A 16,514-nucleotide genomic window follows, 5' to 3' on the forward strand; every position below is an offset into this window, starting at 1 on the left:
GTCTCGGCCATGACTAGTGGCAGCAGCTTCAGCACGAGGTGGAAGTGGATCTTGATCTTTCCCTAATTTTGGAACCTCAACTTTTTTGTTCTCCATATTTTATAGGCAGAACTAAAAGGCACCTCAGGTAAACAATGGAGATGGATGGATTGGATACTAGTATACAATTATGGACGGACTGCCACGGTTAGGTGGTATAAAAAAACCACGGTTAGGTGGTATATATTGTAATACAATTATGGATGGACGGACTGCCTGCCGAGTGCCGACACAGAGGTAGCCACAGCCGTGAACTACCGCACTGTACACTGGTTGATAAAGAGATAGTAGTATACTCGTAACAACTAGTATGACTGACTATGACGGTATAAAGAATGAAAAAAAAACCACGGTTAGGTGGTATATATTGTAATACAATTATGGATGGACGGACTGCCTGCCGAGTTCCGACACAGAGGTAGCCACAGCCGTGAACTACCGCACTGTACACTGGTTGATAAAGAGATAGTAGTATACTCGTAACAACTAGTATGACTGACTATGACGGTATAAAGAATGAAAAAAAAACCACGGTTAGGTGGTATATATTATAATACAATTATGGATGGACGGACTGCCTGCCGAGTGCCGACACAGAGGTAGCCACAGCCGTGAACTACCGCACTGTACACTGGTTGATAAAGAGATAGTAGTATACTCGTAAAAACTAGTATGACTGACTATGACGGTATAAAGAATGAAAAAAAAACCACGGTTAGGTGGTATATATTATAATACAATTATGGATGGACGGACTGCCTGCCGACTGCCGACACAGAGGTAGCCACAGCCGTGAACTACCGCACTGTACACTGGTTGATAAAGAGATAGTAGTATACTCGTAACAACTAGTATGACACTATGACGGTATAAAGAATGAAAAAAAAACCACGGTTAGGTGGTATATATTATAATACAATTATGGATGGACGGACTGCCTGCCGACTGCCGACACAGAGGTAGCCACAGCCGTGAACTACCGCACTGTACACTGGTTGATAAAGAGATAGTAGTATACTCGTAACAACTAGTATGACACTATGACGGTATAAAGAATGAAAAAAAAACCACGGTTAGGTGGTATATATTATAATAATACAATTATGGATGGACGGACTGCCTGCCGACTGCCGACACAGAGGTAGCCACAGCCGTGAACTACCGCACTTTACACTGGTTGATAAAGAGATAGTAGTATACTCGTAACAACTAGTATGACTATGACGACGGTATAAAGAAAGAAAAAAAAATACCACGGTTAGGTGGTATATAATTATACAATTATGGATGGACGGACTGCCTGCCGAGTGCCGACTGCCGACACAGAGGTAGCCACAGCCGTGAACTACCGCACTGTACTGTGTCTGCTGCTAATATAGACTGGTTGATAAAGAGATAGTATACAACAATATACTACTATACTGGTGGTCAGGCACTGGTCACCACTAGTCACACTGGCAGTGGCACTCCTACAGCAAAAGTGTGCACTGTTTAATTTTAAATTAATATAATATTATGTACTCCTGGCTCCTGCTATAACAACCTGCAGTGCTCCCCAGTCTCCCCCACAATTATTATAAGCTTTTATACATTGATGTGCAGCACACTGGGCTGAGCTGAGTGCACACAGACTGAGTCACACTGTGTGACTGCTGTGTATCGTTTTTTTCAGGCAGAGAACGGATATAGCAGAGAACGGATATATTAAATAAAAGTTAACTTAACAACAACTGCACTGGTCACTGTGGTAAACTCTGTCTGCACAATCTCTCTCTCTCTCTCTCTCTTCTAATCTATTCTAATGGAGAGGACGCCAGCCACGTCCTCTCCCTATCAATCTCAATGCACGTGTGAAAATGGCGGCGACGCGCGGCTCCTTATATAGAATCCGAGTCTCGCGAGAATCCGACAGCGTCATGATGACGTTCGGGCGCGCTCGGGTTAACCGAGCAAGGCGGGAAGATCCGAGTCGCTCGGACCCGTGAAAAAAAAACATGAAGTTCTGGCGGGTTCGGATTCAGAGAAACCGAACCCGCTCATCTCTAATATATAGATGATGCAGCACACTGGCCTGAGCCTGAGCAGTGCACACAGATATGGTATGTGACTGACTGAGTCACTGTGTGTATCGCTTTTTTCAGGCAGAGAACGGATATATTAAATAAACTGCACTGTGTGTCTGGTGGTCACTCACTATATAATATATTATGTACTCCTGGCTCCTGCTATAACCTATAACTGGCACTGCAGTAGTGCTCCCCAGTCTCCCCCACAATTATAAGCTGTGTGAGCTGAGCAGTCAGACAGATATATATAATATTATATATAGATAATAGATGATGCAGCACACTGGCCTGAGCCTGAGCAGTGCACACAGATATGGTATGTGACTGAGTCACTGTGTGCTGTGTATCGCTTTTTTCAGGCAGAGAACGGATTATAAATAAAACTGGTGGTCACTATCAGCAAAACTCTGCACTGTACTGAGTACTCCTAATGCTACCCAAAATTAGTAAATCAAGTGTCTCTCTAATCTATTCTAAACGGAGAGGACGCCAGCCACGTCCTCTCCCTATCAATCTCAATGCACGTGTGAAAATGGCGGCGACGCGCGGCTCCTTATATAGAATCCGAGTCTCGCGATAGAATCCGAGCCTCGCGAGAATCCGACAGCGTCATGATGACGTTCGGGCGCGCTCGGGTTAACCGAGCAAGGCGGGAAGATCCGAGTCGCTCGGACCCGTGAAAAAAAACATGAAGTTCTGGCGGGTTCGGATTCAGAGAAACCGAACCCGCTCATCTCTAAAAATTACTATGTGTCTCAAAAGAGTAGAAACAGGTTTCAATAAAAATGTGTGCCACTGAAAGACTGGCCACAAAGAACTAAATGTTAAACTTATAAAGTGTAATATAAATATTTAGGCGAAAAGTTTCCACACACATTTTACATTATTTTATTATCACCTGAATGTATTAAAGGCTGTTTTTGTGAAAAACTGCTCCAAACCCTTTAATTCTCATTTTTTTTTTTAGTAACCAGATACTTACAGTATAATACGAAATTCAATATGACCAAATTTACAAAAAATTTTTTTTTTTTTTTTTAATAAAAACACTGCATAGAGCCCTATGATAATAACGCTATCTTCAGATAGTTTAATCACAGGGCTCACTGTGAATCCGGTACCTTTGCACAGTTTCCCTTACTGCTAACAGAGAAAGCTGTGCAGGGACCTGGCCAGTGTGTTCGGCTATATGTGTCCGATCAAGCTGATCACTGTAGAAAAAAAGAAAAAGTATAAAAAAAAATCATGCTTACCTACAGTACACCCAGGGGCTGGTGATTGGTGCTCTGGTGTGGGCTGCCAGTCACCAGGTCATCATGTGCTGCTGCATGACCCCCGGTGAAGTAAAGTGATGCTCCGATCACTGGCATCACTCCGTTCACTGGATACTGGTCTGCTGAATAGCGGTGCAGTGGAGGTAGGGGGGGGGGGTTCAGTGGGGGGAGGGTTAGTTGCAACAGGGAGTGCCAAGTGGCGGTGGTAGTGGGGAAGACAGTGGTGCATGTAAAGCATGGACTTGGGGTGTCTGCAGAGTGGCATCATAGGAACAGAGCTTTCTCACAAGCTCTATCTCTGCATGTGATTACTGATACATCCATGCAATGTAACTAATAATCACATTGCGGACTGGGATGATTTTATCACAACATATCCGCATTCTCAGATGCAGATTGTGATAAATCGGTTCCTTAGTGTGAAGAGTGATTCAGTATGCATGATGGTAGAGGGAGAAGTAACCAGTATTTGGGTTTATCTTTTGAGATTAAATATTCCGCACTAGTGAAAGTTCAGGAAGAAACTTCCTACAAATATTTTTTAACTATCTGTACTTCCCAGGTGAAACTTAGTTTTTCCCTGTATGAGCCTGGGCCAATCTATACTATAATAGTTGTCCTGTTGTGATGGATTATTGTTTTTTAGAATTGTAAGAATCTTTGTATTTTGTGAAGAAATTAGAAAATTGTATTCTGCCAAAAATAACAAATTAATAGTTAATAATTTAAAATATTACAAAAGTTGTTGTTTCATTTAATGTGTCAGGGGGTTGGGGACTCTTGCCTTTCTGCTGTGGCATGGAAAACATGAAGCAGCATGTATGACTATAATGGTGAGAAAGTTCACACTTAAGATATTCAACCATACTAGTGTACTACAGTAAACTGTAAACAGGTATTGCACTCATACTGTAAAGTAGTGTACTTACTATCCATTACCTGGTTCCTGTATTCACCAAAGAATCAGGATAGCAATGACAAGTATTCTGCCACCCAGGATGCAAGAGGGCAGAATGGTTGTTATCCTGATGACATTCTTGAGAGGAACCCCACAACCATTTACTGCCTTGCGCAAGGAGAGGCCCTCTGGTAGATAGTCTTAGACCAGGGCAAACAGGAACCTTGCTATGGCACTACAGAAGACATACCATACTGTATATATATCAGCACCTTACTTGAGATGGGTAAATCAATTTGGGTTATCTTGAAATTCAACCAAAATTTGAGAATAAGTTACAGCCTTAGAGAAACAGACCAACCATAGTGCATAGAAAATTGTCACTTTCATTCAACTTATTTAGAATTTAAAAAAGCAATGGATCTAAACAAACGGTGTCCTAGAATAAACTTAAGGAAACAAGCTAATCATGTTCTTTATTTTTAGCATCTCTCTCTTCACTTTCCCTAAGCTAAACTTATTTACATGCCCCAAGGTCTTGTGCATCTAATAAACATAGAAAATATACTATACTACGCGTTACAGCATCTCCTAAAATGTGGAGAAGGGCTGTGGAAAAAGCATAGATATGTACTAACCAGCAAAAAGCTAAGCAAACTCTAAGGTGTAAATTTAGTAAGATGGGAGTTCTATTTAAAATGGGAACCAATCAGATTCCAGGTATTATCTTCTAGAAGGTGCTAGATAAATGAGAAGTTGAATTTGATTGGTTGCTATAGACAACTTCCAATCTTAAGCAGAACTCCCATCTTAGTAAATTTACCCCCCTAACCCCCCTCAACTCCGCCCCCCCCCCCCCCCCCCCCCCCTCCCAGAGGTCCATGCAGAGATCATGGCAAGAGACTTGCAGGAATGGTCCACTATCCAAGAAAAAGTCAGTGGGAAGGCAGCAAACAACAAAATAGTCTTGGTACATATAGAATTCAGGAAAGGCAGCAAGTAACAGCATCAAGTTCAAATGCTACCAGTGGTCAAGGCAAACAAACAGCAACAAGGTTCAAAATAATAGAAAGGATATCAGAAACACTACTGCAACTATAATATAACAGATAGTGAGTGCCTGACAGCATAATACGGGCAGCCATTTGAATGCTTCATTGCAAGCCAAGCACCTGTAGCTGATTTGTCTTTACATAATCACATGATAATCTCAAAATATCTCCCAACTCAACCTCTCCGCTCTGCACAAGATCTGCGTCTCTCATCTGCACGGATCACTCGCTCCCATTCACAATTGCAGGACTTTCTTTGGACAGTACCCACCCTACGGAATGCCCTCCAACGCACGAAAAGACTGTCCTCTAACCTCCAAACTTTCATGCGTTCCCTGAAAACTCAGCTCTTCAGGCAAGCCTCTCAAATTCCTGTACTGCCCACATGACCTCCGAAGCATTCATATATAATTACATCCCATCATCACTGTCATTGCAATCTGGTGGGACCGCTATTAAATAGATTGTGGCTATCATTGTGTATCCTTCCTAAGTCCCTATAAATTGTAAGCTTGCGAGTAGGGCCTTCCTACCTCTATGTCTGTCTGTTATTAACCAGTTTGTCTTATCACTGTTGTTTCCAACTGTAAAGCGTAACGGAATATGCTGCGCTATATAAGAAACTATAAATAAATAAATAAAATTGTTACTTTAACCTACCAGCCTCTATGCTTGGGAACATCCATGGAAAGTGAGTCAATTAATGCAGCAGACATGTAGCAGAGACATGATAACACAATAGAAATTTGTTGCCACCTAAATTACATCTGAAACGACAATGATCTCTGTAGGAAGAATTAGACAGAGGGAAAAGGTACAGCAGGGTATATCCTAGAGCACTGTACTTAGCAAAAATGAAACTTAGCATAACATTTAGAACTGAGATCTTTATATTTTGCCTAAAGTGCTTGATGTGGGGGATTGATGGCTTGTACAGAAGTGAGGTGGTGAGGACCTTGTTGGAATTACATTTCATGCTGTACCTGCCAACATAACATTTATACACTTAAATACCCTCTTTAGCTTTTACTTATTGTGACATGCTACCTATTGATTTAATTGAAAATGGCTGACAGGAAAGGTGAATGGGGCAAATCAGAGCTGGGATCCAATAAAATTGAGTGACTCATAGTGATTTTTTAAGCTCATGCCATGTTCCCGGTGATAGCGCTATTGTACCTGCACAAATATTTGTGCACCAATGGGCAAGTAAGTATCATCTATAGGTGTAGCGTTTGCAGAATGGGCCCCCTTGTATGCCCATTATAGTTACACCATGGAATAAAGACTGTCTGGCCAAATTGTCAATCTTGTCAGAGTTTACATTTGTATCACACTGGATGCTATTGTTTTCCAAATGACACTGTAAGAGGTGTGGCTATTAAGTAACAAGACTGATGCTATAATTTACATACATTCTAACTCCGTTCCCCTTCTATGTACTCCATTTCTACATCCATACACCGCTGCATTCTAATTTTTCATTTGTTAAAACCGTTTAGCTCATTATTTGTTAGCTGTCTCAACAGTTCTATCATTTACTTCTTCACCTCATTAACTGATGCAAAACGGGTTCCCTTGAGCACAGATTTGACTTTAGGGAAAATAAAAAAATCACACACTGGCAAGTATGGAGGGCGTTCTAGCACTGTAATATGTTTCTTGGCCAAAAACTTTTTCACAAAAAGTGATGTGTGCGCTGGTGTGTTGGGCTGATGGAGGATGAAATCATTTTCCACAACTCTGGCCCCTTTCTTCTAATTCTTTCAACAAAGTTACTAGAACATTTTTGTAGTAATGTTGACTCACTATTGCACCATTTTATACCAAGCCTGCCAAAATAACACCATTGTTATCAAAGAAAACAATTAACATAGCTTTGAATTTGGATTTGCATTAGGGTACTTTCTTCATTCTTGGTGATGATAGTGTTTGCCAGTGCATGGACTGGCATTTCATCTCAGGATCATACTGGAAGATCCACGTTTCATCACAGGTAATAACTTTCTAAAAAATGTGAATCCGCTTGAATTTGTTCCAAAATGTCTGTACAAATTCACTTTCTATTTTCTTTCTGGTCGGCAGTGAGAAACCTTGGATCCATCTTAGCACAAACATTTGTAATGTTGAGATATTGTTGCAAAACATTTTAACATTTTCTTTGTCGATTTCTGCCTTCTGTCATGGCTAGGGTTGTTTGGAAATCCAGACTAGGTTGAGCTCCTGGGTTTTGGCTTGAGACCTTAGGACGGAATTGGGCTGGCTTAATATAGGATCTACTCATTCATAGATGTGGCAGTTTGGCAAAGTTGGAACACCTGACTGGTGCTTTTATCAGGTGAATTGAGTTGATGATGTGGTACCAGCTATATGGAAAACTGGAACACTGGGGTGATGAGTTACCAGTGCATTAAAATAGCTGGGAAGTCCATAACACTGAGGGTTCACAATCACTGGGACGAGATTAACCAGTAAATTTGGAAATGCTGCAATGGATTTGCAGAAGCAGCTTTAGAGGAACGCTGGGATAGGCTGTGCCAGAGAATTGGGTAATGCTGCACTGGGTTGCAGGATCAGCTTTACAGGAATGCTGGGATAGGCTGTACCAGCAAATTGAGTAATTCTGCAATGGATTGCAGGAGCAGCTCTTCAGAAATGCTGGGATAAGCTGTACCAGCAAATTGGAAATGCTGCAATGGAGTTGCAGGGCAGCTCTTCAGTAACAATGGGATAGGATGTACCAGTGAATCTGGATATGCTGCGATGATGAACTGAGCCTCCCTTCAGGATCACTGGGATTGACTGTGCCAGTGAATCTGGATATGCTGCAATGATGAACTGAGCAGCCCTTCAGGATCACTGGGATTGGCTGTTACCAGTGAATCTGGATATGCTGCAATGATGACCTGAGCAGCCCTTTAGGATCACTGGTATTGGCTGTACCGGTGAATGTGGATATGCTGCGATGATTAATTGAGCAGCCCTTCAGGATCACTGTGATTGGCTGTACCAGTGAATCTGGATAAGCTGCGGTGTTGAGCTGAGCAGCTTAACTGGAAAGCTCAGGAAGCCAGGGAGAGCTGAAGATGGAAACTGCACTTGTCATGAATTCAACAGGAGAGTCTGGAACTCACAACAGGTTGATAGACATCAAAGCACTGGCGATTTGCACCCCTGGCTTGCTGCTGATTGGTGGTGGTGATCCCATGACTGTCAAATGGTTCCTGATTGGACTCTGGTTGGTCAGCTGATCAGAACTGTCATGGCTCCGTCCATGTCTGGTTTTGGAGGGAACGGCTGGCGTGGAGTGGGCAGTAGAGACTGACAATGGCTGCCAGGCCTGGGAGCTCAGGGGGATGTGGTCAAGATCCCGCTGGACGGGATCCCAGCAGTCGGAATACCAACACCAGGATCCCGACCGGCACAATCCTGACATATTCTCGCTCTGTGGTTGTCCACGACACCCATAGAGGGAGAATAAATTAGTGTGCCGAGCGTGGAAAGGCACCGTTCCCTCAGCGCGGCAAGGCACCATGCCCGCAAGGGGCTGCGTTGCGCTCACCCTCCTGTCGGGATTGTGCTGGTTGGGATCCTGGTGTCGGTATTCCCACCGGCGGGATCTCGTACTGATCCCAGCTCAGGTATTGGAGAAACAGCATAGCGGCAGACAGTGCAGGACGCCAGATGGTCCAGCGGATGTAGGACAGCGCCTCAGAGTGCAGCTCAAGTAAGAGAGATCACGGGTGGGGAGTACTGAATACCTCCGTTTTCTGACACTATCATTCGGATGCGGAGTCGCTGGTCAATTCAAACAATTTTCTAAATTTTTTCCACATTTTTGTTTGTTTTTGATGTGCAAGGCCTTCCGGGACATTCATCATCTTCGATATCCTCACGATTTTCACACAATCTTTTGTGCCAGTCAAACACACGTGCACATGACATACAATCTGCCCTGTAAGCCTCGGTTAGCAAAGGGAAAGATTTGTTGGGTGTTTTGCAGTGGCAGCTCCAGAGGTGGGGCTGCCAGTGAGTCAGTTTGGAATGTCAGTTGGTGTCTCCCCTATTTGAAATTTGGACAGCGCTGGATCCCCACTTCTGGAGCCACCACTGGTGTTTTGTTCAGTTTAACTACAAATTTTAAGTTATCGCGTTGCTCTACTTTTGAACTAAACATTTTTATGATGTACAGGAAAAACACATCTTCGTTGAGTGCTGTGTGACAGCAAACTATCTGTGTGAGAGGGGTGAAACTTGCAAAACCGTTTTGGGATAGTTCAAAGTCAATGTTCCCCCACTCTCTTTTAACTCACGCAATATGGTTTATTTTTTACAAGTACAGTCTTGTTTTTTAATAGCCACACCTCGTATGTGACAGTTTATCAAGGTTATGCTGGATATTTTCTGTCTTTCTCTTTGTTATAGAAGTTTAGAAACTGTTCTCATTTTGTTTGTCTGTTTGTACATATTCTCTCTGAATCAATTGTGATCCTTAAATGAGGTTTTTCAAGAGGGACATTTTTTTGTTTCCCTTTTTCATCCGTAACACCAAGACTTAGTTGTCCAGAGGGATAATATTCAAACCAAATGTGTATACTGTACAGAGAGTGTTCTGTTTGTACATGTCAAGTTACTGTAGGCAGCTTTAAAGGCACACAGTCTACTGAAGAGAACAGTTACTTTTTGCAAATTAATCTCAATTGCATTTTCTATTACATCCCTCTGCAAGTTTATCTCCTGCAAGTGTCATTTATGATGAGAAAGCCATTGAGTAGTCGGAAAATAATAATAAACTCATTTGCATTTTAATGAATTTTTAATTGAAGGCAAATCTGTTATTTTGTTGTAAAGACACAGTGTTGACTTTCTGGTTTGTGTTGTTGAGAACTTAATGTGATAAAACAGTGTCAATGTTAACCATTATGAGGTATAAGAGTGTAGGGGAGAGAGAGAAAACAATACATGTCAGCAATGGAGAAGGGAAAATATATTCATTGTATTTGCTACAGTACATTGCATGATAAAAATAATTCACCTATTTTGACACTTTTTTTATACTTTTTTTTTAAATGTTGGTGCTAGAGATAAGAGCTGAAATATTATAGAAAAGGCTACAGATAGATATTGCTACATACCATACAAAACCACTGTCTTGGTTACAGTTAGTCTGTGTTGTTGCTGACTGATGCCTACTAGATTATAAAAAATATATTTTATTAATGTGTGCATAAGCTACTGATGCTATAATAGGGCCTAATTCTCTAATATGTCTGTGTCCACTCATCCAAGGTGCTGGCTGCAATGATGATTTACTGTATAAACTGCAAAAAAGTATTATTTTTACATAGAGATGTGCGGTTCGCTCTACTGTGTCTAAGTGCTGTGTGCAACCACAAGCTGTGCTGTCACTGTGTCCATCCACAAGCTGTGTTGTCACTGTGTCCATCCACAAGCTGTGCTGTCACTGTGTCCATCTACAAGCTGTGTTGTCACTGTGTCCATCCACAAGCTGTGTTGTCACTGTGTCCATCCATAAGCTGTGCTGTCAATGTCCATCCACAAGCTGTGCTGTCACTGTGTCCATCCACAAGCTGTGCTGTCACTGTATCAATCCACAAGCTGTTCTATGTCCATCAAGTGAATGTGATGTGACCAGTCCCCATAGTCTAATTATTTCTGTCACACAGTGGTGCTGCACTGACTCCACAGGCCATACCTCATGGTGTTCACATATAAATAGTGTGACTGCCCACAGTGTCAGTTGCAAAAAAAGTAAAAAAAAAAGTTTGTGAAAAGTTTTAAAAAATTCAAAAAGTAAAAAAAAATAGTTTTTATGCATTTGTACAACCTGTGTTTGCTGCACCCCAGTGCGTTTATTCACGTACATATAAAATATCTTTGAATCCCCTCAGTGTGAGCTGAGCTGCAAATATAAAAATGGATATCAGTTTAGAGAAGAGCAGGAGCAGCAAGCAAATACTATCGGTGCAGTTGCTGCCACCAGTCATGATGAAGCTAGATCTTCAGCGTCATCTACTAAAGCCAATGATCAAGGACATCTGAAATAAATTAAATAAAAAAATATTTACAAATATTTTAAAATGGCAAAGAAAAAAGAAAAAAGACTCTATTAATGGGAAAGTTTAGTGCAGAAAAACATAAAATTGCCAACATGCCATTCACCACACACAGTAGCAAGGAAAGGCTCAGACCTTGCCCTTTATTCATGAGTGGTGGTTCTGGAACTGTCAGTGAGACATCTTCTTCTGCCTCTCATGATAATACAAGACCTTTTCACTCTAGAAAAGGTGTCAAAAAATGAACACCACTAAGGCAGTAGAACAAGCTGTGTGTTCAGAAACGTCACAAATCTCTGAGGAGAGTCTAGGGCAGTCATTCCCAACCGCGGTCCTCAAGGCACACCAACAGTGCAGGTTTTAGAGATATCCAGGCTGCAGCACAGATGGTTAAATAAAAATAACTGAGTTACTAATTAAGTCACCTGTGTTCAAGCCTGGATATCACTAAAACCAGGACTGTTAGTGTGCCTTGAGGACCGTGGTTGGGAAACACTGGTCTAGGGGGTTTATTTACTAATATTCGTGTTTGTGCTGATTTTTAGGGAGTTCTCAAATTTTATTGGACGTATTTTACAGCAACTTTTTGAATCCATCTATGGTAATTTACTAAGCTGCCAAGTTTTCTATTTTCGTTTTTTCCGATGTCGATGTGATTCGTATTGTCGGGCAGTGTTTTACGGGAGTGATTAGTAAAACACTGCCGGACATAACACAATGAATCCCAGCCGGATCAGTGAGATACGTGCAGGGCTTCATTGTGTATATTGTACTAAGTGCTAAAGGGGTTAAAAATGCTAAAAAAAAATTGCGTGGGGTCCCCGCTCCTATGCGTAACCAGCCTCGGGCTCTTTGAGCCAGTCCTGGCTGTAAAAATACAGGGGAAAAATTGTGTAGGGTACCCCCATATTTAAACAGCCAGCACCGGGCTCTGCGTCCGGTCCTGGTTCAAAAAATACAGGGGACAATAGATGTAGGGGTCCCCCGGATTTTTTAAACCAGCACTGAGCTCCACTAGCCAGAGAGATAATGCCACAGCCGGGGGACACTGTTATACTGGTCCCTGCGGCCGTGGCATTACTCCCCCCCAACTAGTCTCCCCTGGCTGGGGATCCCTGGAGGAGTGGGGACCCCTTAAATCTAGGGGTCCCCCCCTCCTGGCACCCAAGAACCAGGGGTAAAGCCCAAGGCTGTCCTCCCCATCCGTGGGCGGTGGATGGGAGAGTGAAAGGCTTTGTGTAAAGTTAAAGAATATTGTTTTTTATAGAAGAACTACAAGTCCCAGCAAGCCTCCCCGCATGCTGGTACTTGGAGAACCACAAATACCAGCATGCGGGGGGGAAACGGGCTCGCTGGTACCTGTAGTTCTACTACAAAACAAATACCCCCAAAAAACACTACACAAACACCGTGATAGTACAACTTTAATTACACACACTTACACACTCACATACTTACCTACATCCAACGATGCGATTCGCGTCCACTTGTCCAGTAGAATCCACGGGGTACCTGTAAATAAACATTATACTTACAAACAATCCAGTGTAGATCTGTCCTTTTCTTTAACTTTGTAATCCAGGGATTTGTTTAAAATAAAAAATAAAAAAACCCAGTCCACGCACTTAAAGGGGTTCCATGTTTACACATGGAACCCCTTTCCCCGACTGGCGGGACCCGCATGACTTCTGTCAGTGAAGGTCCCGCCAGCCGATCAGGGAGCGCCACATCATGGCACTCTCCTGATTGGCTGTGTGCTCCTGCACTGTCAATCAGGAGGAGCGCACTGTTTACAATGTAGCATAGCGGCGCTCCATTATAACCAATGATGGGAACTTTGCGGTCTGCGGTTAACCGCAAACTTAATTGGGCTCACCATTAGCTGGCGGGACCTTCACTGACAGAAGTCACGGGGGGTCCCGCCAGTTGGGAAAAGGGGTTCCATGTGTAAACATGGAACCCCTTTAAGTGCGTGGACCGGGTTTTTTGTTTTTTTATTTTAAACAAGTCCCTCGATTACAAAGTTAAAGAAGAGGACAGATCTACACCGGATTGTTTGTAAGTATAATTTTTATTTACAGGTACCCCGTGGATTCTACTGGGCAAGTGGACGTGAATCACATCGTTGTATGTAGGTAAGTATGTGAGTGTGTAAGTGTGTGTAATTAAAGTTGTACTATCATGGTGTGTGTGTGTAGTGTTTTTTGGGGGGCATTTTTTTTTGTAGTAGAACTACAGGTACCCGGGGGCCCGTTCGTTCCCCGCATGCTGGTACTTGTGGTTCTCCAAGTACCAGCTTGCGGGGGAGGCTTGCTGAAACTTGTAGTTCTTCTACAAAAAACAATATTCTTTAATTTTACACAATGACTATCAGCCTCCCATCCACCGCCCACGGATGGGGGGACAGCCTAGGGCTTCACCCCTGGTTCTTGGGTGGCTGGAGGGGGAGATACCTTGATTTAAGAGGTCCCCACTCCTACCAGGGTACCCAGGCCAGGGGTGACTGGTTGGGGGGTAATGCCACGGCCGCAGGGACCAGTATAACAGTGTCCCACGGCTGTGGCATTATCTTTCTGGCTAGTGGAGCCCAGTGCTGGTTTAAAAAATACGGGGGACCCCTACGTGTTTTGTCACCCATATTTTTTGAACCAGGACCGGACGCAGAGCCCGTTGCTGGTTGTTTAAATATGGGGGGACCCCAGTCATTTTTTCCCCTGTATTTTTTCAACCAGTCTGGTTATACATAGGAGGTGGGACCCCACGCAATTTTTTTCTTTGATTTTCAAGGAATACAGACCCTTTCCCACAGATAAGCATGCACGGATCTCACTGATCTGTGCATGACTATCCAAACACGCCAGGAAAAAGCAGGTCTATTTTATGGCTGCTTTTTTTTTACAATTTGCAAAAAAAAACCGACCGCAATTGACCACTCACTGACAAACACCAAAATACGAATGAATAGTAAATTCCCGTGTTGTATGAACAAACACATGCATTTGACCTATGGTCTATTCATTCGTATTTCTGCCCTCTGTCGTGAAAACCATTCTAAATAGCCTCAACACTGCCGAGATTTGTGCTAAGTAAATTCCTGTGTGGACACTTTTAAAAAATAAAATACAAAACTCGGACAAAATCGGGACTTTAGTAAATAAACCGCCAAGTGTGTTGACGAGTACTATTTGTGAACCTGACCATTCTGATCCTGTGCTCATAAAGAAGCCTCCTTTCATCATTTCTGCTCCCTCTGCAATGTGGGAAAGCAGCACAAATCAACATGCTGACATGGAAATTGAGGATGCTAGAAGAAGTGCAAGAGGATGAAGAGGATATTTGTGTAACTGACGCCAGCACTAATAAGGATGTGTAGGATGAGAATGTTGTTTGTGTAAGTCAGGCACCAGTGAAAGCAGTTCTTGCCTATTATAAGAAGATAGCCCATTGTTATGCCAGGGACAAACAAATCCAGCTCTCATGTGTGGAATTATTTTTACCCAAATCCTGACAATTGTCAAGCCATCTGTAGTGTTTGTAAGGCCACAGTAACTAGAGGTAGGGAAGTTAACCATCTAGGAACCTCCTCCCTGTTATGTCATTTTCAGTGAACTCATTAAAACTTTTTGTCAACATCAGATACTTCTGCTAACAAAAATCTTTTGCTAAACAAGCATTCCAGCTTCAACTATCCCCCTTCTCTCAACTAGATCCCAGCACCGGTAATCTCGACTGCCAACACCTTCATCCTCAATTATCTCAATAATGATAGGAGGTAGTCCTGAATACCATTTGATATGCCTAGGTGACTCTTCAGCCTATCCAGGGTTCCTCAGAAGAATCCTACACCACTAGGTCTGCTGCTGCTGTGGATGGATCTTCCTACCAGAAGGGGACCAAGAAGACTAGTATAAAAAAACAACAACCTATTGACTGTTAAATAATCCTTTGCAAGGGGAAGCAAGTATGACAGCTGTCACTCAGTTGCACAGCAGATCACTGACGCCATGACGGCTATGCTGGTATTGGCTCTGTGGACAATATTCACCATTAATGCAGTGAGTTTTATACAGTTATTTATGGTCCTGCATCCCCGCTCCCAAAATCCACCTCGGTTCCATTTTAGTAGACAGGCAATACCTCACCTGTACCAGGATGGTAATACAAAACCCTAGTTATTGACCTGCAAATTGCCATAAAACCACTGTCCACTTAACCACAGATATGTGAACAAGATATGTAACTGGGCACACTAAAGAGTACATGACTGTGACAGCCCACTGGGTGGGTGAATCACCTTCAGCAGCAGCAGGATCTAACAAACAATGTCAGTTCATTCAGAGGCAGGCAACTCTGTGAACAGGTACAGTATTACCAGCTTCACTAAGAGGCATACAACTTAGAAAAACTAGTGGATGTCATAGCAAAATGTCTTAGCATGACTATCCTCAGGATTTGTGATTTCGGATAATGCCACAAATATTTTGAAAGCATTACAGCTGAGTGAATTCCAACACATCCCATGTTTTGATCACAATCAACTTGGTGGTACAGTGGTTTGTTTTTTTTAAATGACAGGTGCATGCAGGAGATGCTGCCTGTGTCCATAAAATGTTGTGACATTTTCAGCATTCACTGACAGTATGCAGGTGATTGCAGTGGCTGCAAGAAACATTCAATCTGCCCTGCCACAAACTGAAGCAAGAGGTGATCCCTTTATATGCTTCAGTGGATAGAGGAACAGCAAAAGTCATCCACAGCTATACAGCAAGCCATGATATTGGGAGAGGAGGGGATGTGTACCTTAGTTCAGCACAGTGGAGAATACTTTCCATCTTGTGCAAGGTACTGAAAGCCTTTGAGATAGTCACCTGTGATGTAAGTTCAGACCCTGCTAGCTTGAGCCAGGTGATTCCTCTAATTAGACTTTTGGAAAATCAGCTTGAGAAATTGAAGGAGGAGATGAAAATACGGGATTTCATTCAGTATAATGGACTTGAAGATCAAGTCCTTTATTTGTTTTGCCAGGATCCAAAGGTTGGCAATATCTTGAAATTGGATCACTACATTTTAGCAACCGTGCTTAATCCTAGGTTTAAGTCATACATAGT

This window comes from Pseudophryne corroboree, chromosome 6, assembly GCF_028390025.1.
Source record: "Pseudophryne corroboree isolate aPseCor3 chromosome 6, aPseCor3.hap2, whole genome shotgun sequence".
NCBI classification, from domain to species: Eukaryota; Metazoa; Chordata; class Amphibia; order Anura; family Myobatrachidae; genus Pseudophryne; species Pseudophryne corroboree.